We start from the raw sequence: 15817 nt of genomic DNA on the forward strand, positions 1-15817 counted from the left end.
TTACATATTATAGCCAGGGAATGCTGCTATAGGAAAGGTTCATTAATAGGTTAGTTAATGCATGCTGGAAATAGAGGGAATGCATTTTTGCTTATGATCCATCTGAAGCCAATGGGATTTTAGCCTCCAACTTCAGAGGGGAAGCAGGAACATACCATTTATGTCTATTATCTGTATATTTAAGGTTTAAGTTAAATACAAATACACCTCAATACACTGAATAAGCAAAGATAAAATACTCTGATAAAAGGACCCCTGTAGTGAGTAATTATATTCAACACTCTGGTAGATATGCTTACATTCAGGCAGACTGGCAAAAAAGGTTATTTGTATTTCACAGTAGGCCAGATTCTGATGTGAGTTACAAAGAGTTCAGAGAAGTTACTTTGCATTTACTTCAGTGTAAGTAAGATCAGATCCTGGACCACTGATTTCCATTAACTACCTATTTTCTTCTTTAATTAGAGATGAATAGGGGTTATTTGTAATAAGTATTAGTCCCTTACCCCCGGGTTAGTATCATAAAACCTGGCAACGATTTTGGATGTCCAAATTGAGACACTGTAAAGGGATGGGTGTTCCACGCTTTCTGAAAATCAGGCCATGTATCAACTCCAGCTGGGAAACAAAAACTGAGAGACTCCCAAATCACCAGTCAATTGTGAAAAGCTTAGTCTCTGATTGTGATTGAAAGTAACTGGTAGAGCTGGGTGGGAAATGGTTTTCCCATCCCATGAATATTTCTGAAAGTTTATAATTTTTTCCTGTTTTGCGTTGGGATGAAACAGAGACCTTCCAAATTAAAATTAGATGCAGGCGAAGAGACCAATCATCCCTAGCCCACTCCACAATAGCCAATAACCTGATGGGTAGGCGGCTCTAAATCAGGCAAAGCAGAGACTTGAATCCAGGTGGGTGCCCTCACCACTAGGATATTCCAGTGTGTCTATCTCTCTCTCTCTCTCTCTGGTTTTGAACAGAAATTCATTTCAGAAATGTTTTTCATCAAACGCAGTGCATTCTTATGAACAGGGTTTTTTTGTTTGTTTTTTTCAACTAATCTTCATTTTCTCATAGAAAAACGGTTCATCAAAAAATTCCTGTCCACTTTAGTAGTTGGCCACTCTTAGACGGTTGTCATGCACTCTTGTAGATACAGGTAAGGCTCACAGATGTAACGTGCCAAAGGAATTCTATAATGATATGCAAAGATAAAATCCATGCTTTTGCACTTCAGCTGTCTCCTAATGAGCACTTTAATTAAAAATCTGGCCTTGATAAGTAGGTACTTGAAAAGTAAGTCAACTGATACAATAATTATGAACATGAAAAACATGTGCTGTCTTCTTTTCTTCTTAGTGATCAAAATATTTATGTGGAAAGGTTGCTATTGTGGAGCTTCCTGTAAATATTAAAAACATTAGGAAGCTATGTGAACAAGAAATATATACACAAAAAGACAGTTGGAAGCTTGTGGAGTTATTCAACCTAATCTATCAGTATCTTAATTTCAAGTCTCCACAGGGAAATAATTTAAGAAATGTGTAAGATTATAGTAGAAAAAATTACATTTTTAACAAAATTGTTAGCAAGTTGAACATAAGAAAGTGAATAATGACATTCCACACTGGGTATTTGTTTCCAATTAGCCTAGATTTTCTACGGTCTTAAAACTATGGTTAATAAGCATTGATAAAAAAAAACCCCAAATATGTACATGTTATATCCCACCTGGAAAATATGGAAATCAGTGTATTAATAGATGCCCCCTGGCTTAGTCCCGTCCCATCCCCTCTGCCAGTCTTGTTTTACTTCAGGTTAAAAGTATTTTTCTCTAGGACAGCAACATTAAGCTAAAGATCAACAGTAAAACATAAGAGACGCTATTGTTTACAACTTTCTGAGAAATGGCATTTGGTTTAACCTTAGCAATGTCAAATGAGTTGATAGCTCATTTACTCATTGCCATTTAGAATTTGTAAAGCAATCTGTGGACAACGAATTCTGTCTATCTAGTTTTTCTATTTTGTAAAATGTAGTTCAAGGATATTTCTACAAAACAGACTATTCACTCTGTTTGTTTCACTTTGTCCTTGAGTTTACCTCTTTCTTTTTGCCTTTCTCACAATCCCTAGTGGTCACCTTTGCAACTTTTCCTCCCACTTCTGGAAAAATGTGTATTGGACATGAAGTGTTATTTTTGCTCAAATGAAAATCTGCATCTTGTGTAAGCATGATGGCTGCCACCATGCCAGAAAAATACACTGTGAAGCCACTGGAGTTCAATAAGCCTATGTTGACACAGTCTACGTAGCTACTAGTGTACTCTTGCCATTTGGTAGCCAAGATAGTCCCTCCATGTCACCACATGAGTCACTCTTAAGACAATAATGGTAAACATTTGCTTGTACCAGTAATTTTTAACTCCTATTTTGATTTTTAATGGCAAGATGATTCTTTATTCTTGCAAACAAGAACTACCTGTTTTTGTTTGGTTTTAGGTTCTGCCTAGTAGTGGTATTAGTAATGAAGACAAATGGGTAGATTAGAAAGGGAAATCCTCCTGGCTGTGAAGGGGCTTTGGAAGACCCAAAATGCAGGAGCCACCATATTTCCTCTACATGGGGGAGGGGTTGGTATCTGGGCCTACCCAGGGGATCCATAGGTGACCATGCCTCACTGAAGCACATAAGGTAAGGGAGTGTAGGGACACTGCCATTGAATTGAATGGCTCAATTAACCACGAACTGGTGTATAGGCTGTAGTGATCACAAACTGTCTGTGTAGGTGCTCCAGACCCTCTCTTTGTGCTGAAGAATTCTGCCTCTCCTTCACTCATGTTGATTTCCCATCCACTGTTCTGGTTAGGCCTCAATTCAGCAAAGCACTTAAACATGTGCTTAAGTTGCATAGACGTCAATAGAATTTAAGCTCGTACTTTAAGTACTTTGCTGAATAGGAATGGATGTAAGTATGTACTTAAGAGCTGTGCTGAATTGAGCCCTTGCTATATCAGATTGTATAGGATTAAGAATTTGACCACAAGAGAAGAAAGGTCAGAATGAAGATACCTTCAAAAGGGAAGCAGACAAAGCTGTGGTCAGTGCCATGTATCTGAAATCTATAGCACAGTAGGGTATGAAAAGTATTTTGTACTATTGACAGCAACTCTCACTAACTATTTGAGTCTGTATATGAAAAGCTATGTCCAGTATGTCTCAAAAAATGTTGAAAATAGTATTCACTGTTGTTGACATTCCTGTAATGCCGCAAAGCCCAGCTGAGAGCAGAGCCCCACTCTGATATACACCTAGAAAAAGACAGTTCTTGCCATGAGACGTTTACAATGTCTGGGTAAGATTATGCCACACTTATTCACATTCGACTGTAGCTTGCTTCATGAATAGTTCTACTGACTCCAATGAGATAATCTGGTCCTAAATTAACAAAATAGTCAAGGGGTTGAAGAACGGATGCATTACTGTTTTCATTTTACAAATGGAAAATTGAGGAATGGAAGCCCTGATTTAAGAAAACATCCCTATTTAAGAGCAGCACTTAAACACATGCTTAAATTTGCACATGTGATTTAAAGCTTTCTAGAACTGGAACTAGACAGATTAGATAATTTGCCCCAACCCACACAGGAGGTCCACTGCAGAGCTGGGAATTGAGTCCGGTAATCTGAACTCCCAGACTAGTGCCGTAACCACAAGATCATCCTTCCTCTCTTCTAGATCACTTCCTTCTTATCAAGGATCTTCTTGAAGAGACTGATTTGTTAAAAAATATTGTTTCTGTGCTAGTTAGGAGTCACCAAGTAAATTAATAATCAGATTAATAGTTATTAAATAAGTGTTAGAATGAAAAATGTGCAAGACACTACAGTGTCTCTTGAGTCATTAAGATGATAGTAAACTACGAAGATGATGGACATGATAGTGTGGGGGGGTATGAGTTTACCCATATGCTCTCTGTATGAGACAACCTCATCTTTAGGAATAAGGATAAATAAACTTGTAGAAAAACTATTTTGAAATGTTGTAACATCTCCTGAATTTTAATAGTCACAAGAGCTTAGAGCAATTTTTAATGCGCTAGACCTTGTTATACTCGTTAATTTCAAATGAGCATTCCCAACACCATCCTATTTTTCCTCACAGACTGACACTCAGATTTACAATATTCAATTAATTTTATTTTCAGTATTTCACCAGGACAAGGGAAAAAAAAAAGATAAGCCACTGCAATAAAATATCTAATTTGGAAGGGTTTCCCCCATAGCAATGCTGGCTTTCATCAGCGTAGGCTGTGCATTTCAATAAGAATTTAATTACGCTATGAAAGGATTTTTGTCCTTCTGTTTCACAATAAGTGGTTCCTCATTCTTGTAAACTAACATTCCTAACTTAGAAAATAATTTACAGTCGATGTATCTGCTGTTATCCTGCTAACTACAGCATTCAGAAAGTTCAGCTTCAGTAAAGGAAAGAGAATACTTTACATTTTTGAAGCCATTTAGGGCCCTCTCCTGCATCATTTAATTCAGTGGCAAAATGCCCACTGACTTCAATTTTTGTGTATATTCTTTTTATGGCAGTCATTACTGCAGCATCTTAACACATTGTTTAATTAATGACTTTATCATAAGACTCCTGTGAAGTAGCCTTGTGAGGCAGGACCATATTATATTCATTTTACAGATGGAGAAATGGAACACAGAGTGATTATCCCTAAGTTGCCCAAAGTCACACAGGAAGCATGTGGCAGAGGATGGAACAGAATTCAGATCCCCTGAGTCTGGTTTTTAACCATAAGACCATACTGCACTCAATTTGAAACTCTTTCAGGTCATGGGAATTTCATGAATACATCCAAGGCAGACTATGGCTCAGTTATCGAAGAATATTTTAATTATACAATAGAACCAAATTTTATGTACCAAAAAGTCAACTGCCTATAACAAAAAAGAAGCAAGTTGATCATAAAAGAGTTCACACCAACAATATATTCTCTGGCTTATGAATGCTATATGCTACTTGGAGAACACATTTCTCTATACTGTTTGTCTGAAATAGAAATACAGTAAAAAGTGTGTTTCAGACAATTTGGGATGCTAGTACTTTTGTTCTTTGTCATATAGGGCTATAGCCACTGGTGCAAAGCAGTCTTAAAATTGGTTTAACAAGCTACATAAGGATATGTCTGTTGTAGGGGAATCCTAGAGTAATTGTAACAGGGTTGGCTGCCTCCCATGTGCCCTTTTGTGGCCAGGTATGGCTCTTCAGTGCCCTGTCTCAGTTTCCCCTTTGGTTTCTCAAAAAACTCAAAAAGGTTTTCACAACTCTAATAACAATCCTCCTTGGGGTCTGGATTTCTTAACATAACATTTTGAAACAAACAGAGTCTTCTACCCAGCCTTAATCTGTTCACAGCCCCTTCTCCCTGGGGTATTTTCTCTTTCTCTCTTCTTCGAGCCACTGGAGAAGACACAAGGCCTGGCCTGCTTTCTTTGACGTTCCCTGAAAAAGAAAACAAAACTTTCATCTGGGTTTTTCTACCCAACTGTAACTCTCTTCCTCTGGGATCACTGCGTAACCACTTGTATCAGTCTATTCCCTTTAAAAACCAAAAGTTTAATTTCTATAGGAGCCCAGTAAGCTCTTAGATCAACCAACTGATTCACTTAGATTCTCAAAGGTTCTTGCTTATGTTACTAATTAAAAGAAGTGTTACTTGGCATCAATTATTATAAATTTTATTAAAACTATAAAATCAAGAAAATATATCATTAAACTTAAACTAACATGAAACAATACAAAGAAAATCATGATAAAACCAAATAGCAGTAATATTAGATTGGCATTAGACACATAATCAATCCATATAAATCCTGAGAGGGAATCTAAGTAGGTGACCCTTCACTTGGTAACAAACCCCAACTAAAAAATTTCACCCAAGTCAATCAAATCTATAACTTGGAACTGATTGAATAGTTTGACATGTTATTCTGAGGAACAAAGGCTTCTTGACTTTCCCTTCTCTTTTCCAAGTGTCTAACCTTCGCTCACTCTGCCGTGTAGTATTGCCTTCCTGGGTTTTAGATGAATCAGGTGAGATGTTTACCTTGAACCCAATAACATGGCCCAATCAAATGAAAGCAAGGGAGTCTTTAAGCTAGCAACAGTCTGGAACAGGGGTTCTCAAACTTCATTGCACTGAGACCCCATGGCCTCTTCTGACGACAAAAATTACTACACGTCCCCAGGAGGAGGGACCGAAGCCTAAACCTAAGCCCGCCCGAGCCCCTCTGCCCCACATAAGGGGGCCAAAACCCAAGGGCTTCAGCCCTAGGCAGTGGGGGCCTGTAACCTGAGTCCCACCACGCTGGGTTGAAGCCCTCAGGCTTCAGCTTCAGCCCCGGGCCCCAGCAGGCCTAATGCCAGCCCTGGCGTCCCCTTTAAAACAGGATTGGGACTTACTTTGGGGTCTCAACCACAGTTTGAGAACTGCTGGTCTAGAAAAATCCTGCTTCAAATATTTGTTGTTACATATTGCATGCTTTGGTAAAGTGAACCCCCCCCCCCATGGTATAAACATATAAGAGTAATTAGGCTAGTTTTGAGCAAGTTGCCCTAGCTTTCACACTTTGGGTAAAATGGCCATGGGTAATATCTGTCCCCATCTTGCAAAATACTTCTCCTATTAAAATACCTGATTCCATCCAATTATTCAGTCATACAATCAGCCAGACATAAAAATAATTTGACATGTCACATGTATCTACTGTCACTGTTAAAATTGGGGCAAGGGTTAAGCCAGTTTTTTTTTTTTTAGTGTTCCACCCAAAAGCCAAAAGTTCCTTCATAGGTTATTACAGTCAATGCCGTTTAGAATAAAATAATCTGTTTTCTCACACACCCTTTCTCTGTCACAACCTCCTTTACACCGCACCTTACTCCATTCTCCCTTATTCCTCCTCCGTTTGTTTAACACCTTCCTTTGCTGACCGTTCCTCTTTCTCCTCTGACCTGGCTTCTTCTTGGAGGTTTTACAGATTAAATAAATAGTATGTTTAAATAAATAATAATAAAGCACATCTGGGTTGAATTCTGATTCCACTTTAAAAAAATAGTCCACGAAGAAACAGAGAGTAAGGCCCCCCCCGTTGACATTGAATTCCTGCTTGGGCCTCTGAGCATGAGTGGTTACTGCAAATAAAGGAGTTTAATGAAGATAAAAGAGAAGCATCTCAACTTGGAGGCTTGGAGGTACCCAGTGGTACTTATTCTTATGGCGGGACCTGATTCCCTAGCTGACTTCTAGTGATTGAATTTTTGTATGGCTGACCTGTTCTTTTCCCAATCACCCCTATATTTTCTTGGTGAAATGTTTTAGATCACATATATTATGGAGGTAGATCTCTCTTTTTTAAAACTTGTTTCATGTTGCCACTGTGACTCTCTGTTTCTGATCATTCTGTAAGTCAATTATACAACACCTACCATAATCTCCATGTAATCAGTGTTTAACTGACATTTTGTTGTTGTCGTTTATTTCAATTGCAGGAATAGAATGTCATTTAACAGCAATTATTTTCCCAATATTTTATATTACCAAGTAGGTCTGCAATGCAGTCTGCATTAAGATGAGCTCATTTGTAAGAGAGGGTGCTGATCAGGAATGGAATGTTTGCTTGTAAAATAATATGAATAGCACAGGGCAACACAATGGGCTGTGGTTTATCATTTGAAGTAAATGTAAATGCTGCTGAAAGTCCTGTGATAGACTGCCATAGAGACAGAAGCCCCCTGTTTATTCAAAGAGCATGTACAATATGGAAATTTGCAGTACAATGGTCCCCAGGCTGCTCTGCCAATATGCTTCAGCGTTCACCTAAAGGGAACATCAGACCTATTTTATCCCTTCCATCTCTGCTGAAACTGATAACAAGGATGCCAGTCATAATGATGTTTTGTGATGTGGATGTGTGTCCACTAGGAATTCAACTGAGACTAGCAACACATTTCACATGGGCCAGCAAACAGCTAGCAGAGGGTGATGACTTTTGGAAAATAGGGTTGAATTAACAGAACCAAGTAATCACTAAGAGCACATCCCACTGTGTTAGCAGCAATACATTGTTCTTTCCTATGACTCAACTTTTCCCTAGTTAAATTCTCATTTCATAAAGGGAGAAGAAAGTCAGTTTATGGAGGTGAATCAGGTCATGAGGGTGCTAAAGAACATGTTATAATTATTATTCTATTCAGTGACAGCAGCAATGTGGGGAGAGTAGGAAAGAGAGCAATTGAAGTTTATATCCAGACCGTGAACCTGTGGGGATAGGGAGACAGTGGATTAGCCAAAGGCAATGGCAAGGGGAGGAAATATGAAGGGATTGATTTTTGCCATGGTGAATTTTCCTTACCTTAGCAGAAATGTAATCACTAAAGACACCAGGAGGTAGAATGTCCTGGAATTAAAAGATAGAGTTCAGTTACACAGAATATATAAACCAAATGTTAAATGTAACAAATGCATCCAGGAAAAAGCAAGTGCACTCTTGCACTTAATGAAACTTTGCATTTGTACATCTAAACTGTCAAATGGTGTGTGGTGCAGATCAGATAATTGTACAGGCAAATGTGGGTTTTGTTTGGGCTTGTTGGCTGTGTGTGGATTTTTGAGGGCAACCCCCCGTGGGGCCCGTATTTGAGATGTGAGTCTGTCTAAAGTCATACTCTTAAAGTAGGTACTGTTTTTATGAGTGATGTTTTGGGGTTTAATGCCTACAAAAGGAAAAATCTGCTAAATGGCTGATACAATGGGACTTCCTGTGAACAGTATCTGATGGTAATTCCCTCCCTATCAGACAGCATTTGTCCCTAAGAGCTAAAGACTGCCACAGCTGCTAGAGTGAAGGGACACAGGTAGAGGCATCCTCTGCTAAAGAGTGCTTGCTGGCTGGAGTTTGTACTTCCTTGGAGAACAAGCACATTGCTTCCAAAGTCAGTGCTATGTACCTCTGTAAGAAGCAATGCTACCTAGCAAACAACACAGTTTCACCTCTACTCCAAAGATCATGCTATTTGGGTATGTGGTGTATGCGTCAGCATATTAGCCAGGAATCTTTCAAATGACATGGCATGCTATGGAGAGATCTTCCCTTGTGCTTGTACAAATGGAAAAGGATCATCCTGAAAGCTGGTATAATACATGCTGTATATAGCCCAAAGGTGCCATCTTCTTAGAGTAGTGCCTTATTAGTAACTCAAGGACCAACATTAAAACTGAAACCTCAACTTATTCTTTGTCCCTAAATTTGTCTGTTGTTAGGACTTTCTATAGGTCTTCTTTTGTCTCAGTCCCTAGTCCCCTCTGCCTTAGGGGGACTCTTAAATCCCTTTATATCCTGGATGGAACTAACAAAATCCACCTGCAAGAATAAATCAACAGTGATTACTCTGCATTTTTATGTAAGATTCTAACACTCACTTTTCTATAACTCAAAAGAGAAGCCCTATATTCCCACCCTCACCAACCTCCTTCTACTTTGATGTGCTAGCTTGGCACATGGCAAGATTTAATCCTATATAATTAGGTGATGTTTAAAAAAAGCAACAAATTACTGTTATGAATGAAGACAGGAAAGACTTTAAGAACAGGCAATATCTCAAGGTACCGCTCTAAGGTCTGTCTCAGGTGGATTTATTCTTGGGAGTTTTTATGGACTGTAGGCAGCACAGATCTATAATACTGGTGAGATTTTCCCATGAGGTGCTTCCATATCGCTCTGGGGTATACAGACCAGTAGATTTAGATGTTTTAAAAAGGAGAATGGAAAAAACTATTCACACGTTTGAGTACAATAGATATGGTAATGTTTGCAAAAACTAATTATCTTTAACATGTGTGTGCCCTCAAGATAAGTCATAAAAAGAAGCAAAGACTACATAATATAATTACAGGGGGGAAAGTACGCTACACAAATATATTATGTTTATATTTATTTATCAGAATGGTTTCTTTACATATAAGCTGCTCAGTGGGAATCAGTTTTGCATTTATGATATCTCTAAGGCTATAGTTGTGCAGAACAGTAAGAATTTTATCTAGTGCTTGAAAAACTGCTTCAGTGCTATTCTGGATACCTCCTACGCCTAAGATTTAAGCAATTGCAAGTCTGAGATTTATGGAGTTTGAAGAGTAAAATAAAAAAAAACAACAAAAAGAGCCACCAAGTATGAGGAGGTGTAGTTCACTGGTTAAAGAACCGAAGTCACAAGTTTGAATCTGATTCAGTATTGGTAGTGCTTGATTTATTACCATCTAAGTGATATTTGGTTAAATAAATTGGTGATGTCAGTCCCATTCGTAGCCCAGGCATTTATAAACATTGGTGCGGCAGTGCAGATAAAATGAACAGCTGGTATCCTTTGTGGGAATAAATAGAGAACTATTGGAGATGATCAAAGCAATGGAGGGGATTTTGGCACAACTTTTAATGGAACTAAAATTTCTAGACTGCTTTGAAAATCCTAAACTGTGTTACTAGGATTGTGAATCTAGCACAGTGTCAGTCATGGTGACAGGAAGGTGTTGGATGCCAATCCTAGAAATCATGTTTTATTTAAAACAGGTCAGATTTTTGTATTTTAAGGCCAGAAGGGACCATTGTGATCATGTATTCTGACCTGTATAACCATAGGACTTTCCCAATTTAATTCCTGTTTGGACTACAAATGTTTAGGGGAAAACCTGTCCAATTCTGATTTAAAGATTTCCAGTGATGGGGAATCCACCACACCCCCTGGTAAATTGTTCCACTGTTTACTCACCTTCACTGTATTAAAAGGTGATGCCTTATTTCTAGTCTGCATTTGTTTAGTTTCAACTTCTCAACATTGGATTTACCCCTTTCTCTGCCACATTGAAGAGCCTTCTATTATAAAATTTCTGTTGCCCATGTAGCTGTGATCAAGTCACTGCTTAGCTTTCTCTTTGATAGGCTAAATAGATTGAGCTACTTGAGTTCCTCACCATAAGAAATGTTTTCCAATCATTTAATCACTCCCATAGCTCTTCTCTGAACCCTTTCCAGTGTATCAATACCATTTTTGAATGGTGGACGCCAGGCCTGGACACAGTATTCCTGTAGTGGCTGCTCCAGTTACTCAATATTCCCCTGTTTATACATCCAGTGATCACATTAACCATTTTAGCTGCAGTATTGCACTGGTAGTTCAGTTGATTATCCACACAATTTCTTATCAGAGTCCTTGGGTACCAGGATAGTCTCCCATCCTGTAACTATGGCTTACATGCGGTGTTCTTAGATGCATGACTTTAAGTTGGCTACATTGAAACACATACAATGCTTGCATCCAGCAACTGAGATCACTTTGTATCATCTGCAAACAAACATTTTTATCAATGAGTTGAAAGAAAACAAAATCACTACTGATAAATTGTGTAGGGCCAAAAACTGATCCCTATGGGACAGCACTAGAAACACACTCACCCAATGATATTTGCCTGTTTACAATTACATTTAAGACCTATTAGTTAGCCAGATTTTAATCGTTTAGTGGAAGTCAATTTAACTGAAGTCAGTGATGCTACTCAACATGAGAAAGGATTAGGAGTGCCATAAAATGGTGTTGAGCCTGCAGAGATTTGACTGTTTGCTCAGTGAGCCTTACTCAGGAATCTTACTGCTTATATCTATAGATTAAAAACAGTCATGCTGCTTGGATGTAGTGAAGGTTGGGTTTTTTTTATTATTCTTTGCACACACACAACTGAGCTTTTTCTGATTGGACTCATACTATGTGTGATAAAATATTGCCACCCGTGCCCTCAGAAAACGTGGATGCATCAACTTGATCATATTACAAGTTTCTTGGACCACAGAGGCCTCCTTAATGAGGGACTTCAGCTCATCCATCCTCAACAAAGCAGACTTAAAATACATTTTAAAAAATTGAGAAAAAAATATACACATGCAAAGCTGCTATCATACGTTCATTAAAACTACTTATCAAGATCTTCTTGCTGCAGAACCTGATTTCTAAATCTCAGTGAGATATAAGGGAAGCAATCTATAATAGCATTAGCCATTGTTGCGGTCATCCAAACACATTTCCAAATGCAACTTCAAGAAGCATTTAGCTAATAAATTTCTGAACTAATTTTCTCAAAGTTTCCCCACAAAAATTTTGCCTTTGTGCTTAGGGCAAAGTGGAATGTTTCAGCTTAAAGAGAATTTTGACTGATAAAGCTAGAAGAAACTGAAGAGGGATGGTGGAACTAAACCTGGAACTAAACCTTCTCTATAGTGGGCAGTAGGCCCTGTTTACTGTAATGAAAGAAGCAGAAAGCACTTTTCTTCATGTACTCCGTTTTAAGAGTCCTCAATGTAGATTGAGATGTAACCAGGACCTTCTTCCTTCCTGACTTGTATATAGCAATGACCCTTGTGGTATCTCAGGCCCTGTCTACATTGGCAAGTTTCTGTGCAGTAAAACAGCTTTCTGTGGTGTAACTCCTGAGGTGTACACACTGCCAAGCCACTTAGTGCACAAAACTGTACAGTTGCAGTGCTGTAAAAAAAAAAAAAAACCCAATGAGAGGCATGCAGTTTTCTGTGCTGAGGGTATAGCGCTGCAGTGACAGTGTAGACACCCTGGTCGATTACTTGCGCTACATTGATGACATCTTCATCACCTGGACCCATGGAAAGGAGGCCCTTGAGGAATTCCACCAGGATTTCAACAATCTCCACCCCACCATCAACCTCAGCCTGGACCAGTGTACCCAAGAGATCCACTTCCTAGACATTCTACAGTGCTAATAAGTGATGGTCACATAAACACCGCCCTATACCGGAAACCTACTGACTGCTATACTTACCTACACGCCTCCAGCTTTCATCCAGACCACATCACATGATCCATTGTTCACAGCCAAGCTCTGAGATACAACTGCATTTGCTCCAATCCCTCAGACAGAGACAAACACCTACAGGATTTCTATCAAGCATTCTTAAAACTACAATACCCACCTGCTGAAGTAAAGAAACAGATTGACAGCGCCAGAAGGGTACCCAGAAGTCACCTACTAATGGACAGGCCCAACAAAGAAAGTAGCCATCACCTACAGCCCCCAACTAAAACTTCTCCAGGGCATCATCAAGGATCTACAACCTATCCTGGAGGACGATCCCTCACTCTCACAGACTTTGGGAGACAGGCCAGTCCTCACTTACAGACAGCCCTCTAATGTGAAGCAAATACTCACCAGCAACTACACACCACACACTAAACACTAACCGAGGAAAACACTAACCCAGGAACCAATCCTGCAACAAACCCCGTTGCCAACTCTGTCCGCATATCTATTCAAGGGACGCCATCATAGAACCTTAATTACATCAGCCACACTATCAGAGACTCGGTCACCTGCACATCTACGAATGTGATATATGCCATCATGTGCCAGCAATGCCCCTCTTCCATGTACATTGGCCAAGTTGGACAGTCTCTACGCAAAAGAATAAATGGACACAAATCAGACATCAAGAATTTTAACATTCAAAAGCCAGTAGGAGGGCACTTCAATCACCATGGGCACTCAAGAACAGAATTCTTGGACAAAAAAATTTCAAAAACAGAATCCAACAAGAAACTGCAGCACTAGAATTAATTTGCAAACTGAACACCATCAAATTAGGCCTGAATAAAGACTGGGAGTGGATGGGTCACTACAGAAAGTAATTTTCCCTCTGCTGATACTCACACCTTCTTATCAACTGTTTGAAATGGGCCACCTTGACTGCATTGGCCTCGTTAGCACTACAAAAGTAAAAGTTACTTTCCCTCCCTTGGTATTCATGCCTTCTTGTCAACTGTTGAGAATAGGCCACTTCCACCTTTATTGAATTGGCTCGTTAGCATTGACTCCCCACTTGGTAAGGCAATTCCTATCTTTTCATGTGATATAATATATATTCTGCTGACTATATTTTTCACTCCATGCATCTGATGAAGTGGGTTTTAGCCCACCAAAGCTTATGCCCAAATAAATTTTTTAGTCTCTAAGATGCCACAAGGATTCCTCGTTGTTTTTGCTTATACAGACTAACACAGCTACCACTTCCTCACAACAGAGGAAGTTTATTAGACTTGTCAGACCAAAGTATGCTTCACAAGGGAGTTTCATCTCAAGTGGCAGAATTTGGGATTTTATGCCCCGGAGGTACCTAGAGAATTCACTTTACTAGGCTATCTTTAATTGCAGTTACTTTTATATGAATATTTAGTGGAGGATCAGAGAGATATTTAACATTATGGTGATTATTGCTCAAATACAAAAAGTTAAATTTCTCACCAAATGTTGGGGGACAAGAAGGCATTTTTCCCCAGGGAAAATTTTCAGGAATCTATTTTATTTATTTTTTTTGTCCTCACTGAACATGTATTTTTGCTTTGTGGATTACTTTCCTGTGATGGAAAGAGGATGAAAACTAGCATACTTCCATATTTTTTCCACTTTCTGTTGTTCATGTATGACATTCTGGCTCAACAAACATTTAAAGAGACAATAACCAGCACATAACCTGGCACAACTCAGATAATAGAATCATAGAATAACAGGGTTGGAAGGGACCTCAGGAGGTCATCTAGTCCAACTCCCTGCTCAAGGCAGGACCAGTCCCCAACTAAATCATCTGGAATTCAAAGATAGAACTGGTCAAAATTGTTACATCTTTGTGTATAATCATAATCTCCCAAACAAGGTAGAAATTTGAAGAAAAGTTACACAAACAGGTGTCACATTTCAATTGTCAGAGTTTTTAAATAAAATTTCATTCAAAATCTTCACTGAAATTGCTTCCTTTTTTGTAGTCATCCGGTGAAGTCGGAAAAAAACAATTGCCACTGAAATCCTTTCTATTACTATTATTTTATCAAACTCTGTTCATGAATCAAAAAAAAAAAGGCAGAACACTGGAAATGTAGTTGTGTAGCAGACTAGGAACAAGTTATGTTGGAAATATATGGGGAAGCTAACCTGCACAATTCCAGATTGCACTGTACATGGCTCAAAAAATATCAACAACTGTTAGCCCATCTCTTTCACAAGTATTGAATGTCCTCTTTAGAAAAAAAATTACAAAGCTATTAAAAATAACAATTTCATTTTAGAAACAGATATGTCAGAGCAGATAATAAAACACTTGCATCATCAAAGAGTCACTTCCGAACACTACATTTCCACTATCTGAATTACAAGGAGCCAGTTTGTCAAATAGCTTCCCTGCATTTTCAGATATTTAGCAGTATTTGAAGGAAAGCAAACCAGTATGAGCTTTGGTTCAGCTGGTGATTTGATAATCCGGTTTCTTTCAGAGACAGAGGAGAACGATGTATGGTTATCTATCTAAAATTAGTTTACATAGGAAGGAAAAGTTGATTCCCCTCCACCTCCCCCCCAAAATGTAACAGCTTGCTACCAGTGTGCTGACATATCGAATTTAAAGAATATATGCAAACAAGAATATACGTCAACTACTAACACGTCTTTATAATTTTCTCTTTATAATCTTACATTTCTTTCTTTTTGGGATATAAACACAAAACTAACACTCTCTATTTAGACTGGGGTATAAAATATGCTTGTGTTATCTGTAACATATTTACATATTATTTTCCTTGGTTGTGCAGTATCTAGTTTACTTCAATAAAATCCTTTGCTCATCTAAATTAATGGAATATTTTGGGGCTTGTTTCTGCCATCTGTACACATGTGAATC

Source organism: Lepidochelys kempii, chromosome 8 (genome assembly GCF_965140265.1).
Source record: "Lepidochelys kempii isolate rLepKem1 chromosome 8, rLepKem1.hap2, whole genome shotgun sequence".
In the NCBI taxonomy this organism is placed as follows: domain Eukaryota; kingdom Metazoa; phylum Chordata; order Testudines; family Cheloniidae; genus Lepidochelys; species Lepidochelys kempii.